Source organism: Mastomys coucha, unplaced genomic scaffold (assembly GCF_008632895.1).
Source record: "Mastomys coucha isolate ucsf_1 unplaced genomic scaffold, UCSF_Mcou_1 pScaffold16, whole genome shotgun sequence".
Lineage (NCBI taxonomy): Eukaryota > Metazoa > Chordata > Mammalia > Rodentia > Muridae > Mastomys > Mastomys coucha.
This window is the reverse complement of record NW_022196898.1, coordinates 50,937,371-50,938,268: the sequence shown is the minus strand read 5'-3', so window position 1 is coordinate 50,938,268 and position 898 is coordinate 50,937,371.

Here is an 898-nt window from a genome sequence, read left to right as displayed (position 1 = left end):
ATTTGAACTCATGACCTTCCGAAGAGCAGTCGGTGCTCTTCCCCACTGAGCCATCTCACCAGCCCCAGCCTGGTCTTCAGAATGAGTCCCAGGCCAGCCAGGGCTGTACAGAGAAACCCTATCTCAAAAAGCCAAGAAAAAAAAAAAAGTAATGAGCCGACCAGAGATGGCTCAGAGGTTGAGAGCACCAACTATTCTTCCAGAGGTCCTGAGTTCAATTCCCAGCAACCACATGGTGGCTCACAACCATCTGTAGGAGGGTCTGGTGCCTTCTTCTGGTGTGTCTGAAGAGAGCAGTGGTGGTATATTCATATGCATAATAACATAAATAAATAAATCTTAAAAAAAGAAAAAACTCTACAATGAAAACTCTAAATGTGTGAAGAAAGACATTAAGAAACATACTAGAATTTGAAGACCTCCCAAGCATATAGCTTGGTAGGATTAACACTGTGTAAAAAGGCCTTCCTACCAAAATAATTTACAGATTCAATGAAATCACATTGATGATGAGGATGAATCAACATCCTCATCTCATTCTTTACATAAATAGAAAGAACATCCTCCAATTAATATGGAACAACAAAAGACCCAGAATAGCCTATTAGTCCTAGATAAGTGTTTCTATGCACTCTGCTTGTTTTAAGTGTTAAGTGCATCTAAGACCCCAACTTTTATACATCTGCTCTATTGTATCGTTTATTTTTAAGTCAGCCATACTTTCAATTCTCCATTATACCCATTTGTCATCTCCTTCCACAGTTAGGAATCTCAGAACTCACTCTTATCTTTGAGTCTTAATGTATTCAACCATAGAATGGGTATTGGTTGTATAAGATTGTCTTAGAAAAGGTGAAGGGAGCCGGGTGGTGGTGGTGCACGCCTTTGATCCCAGCAC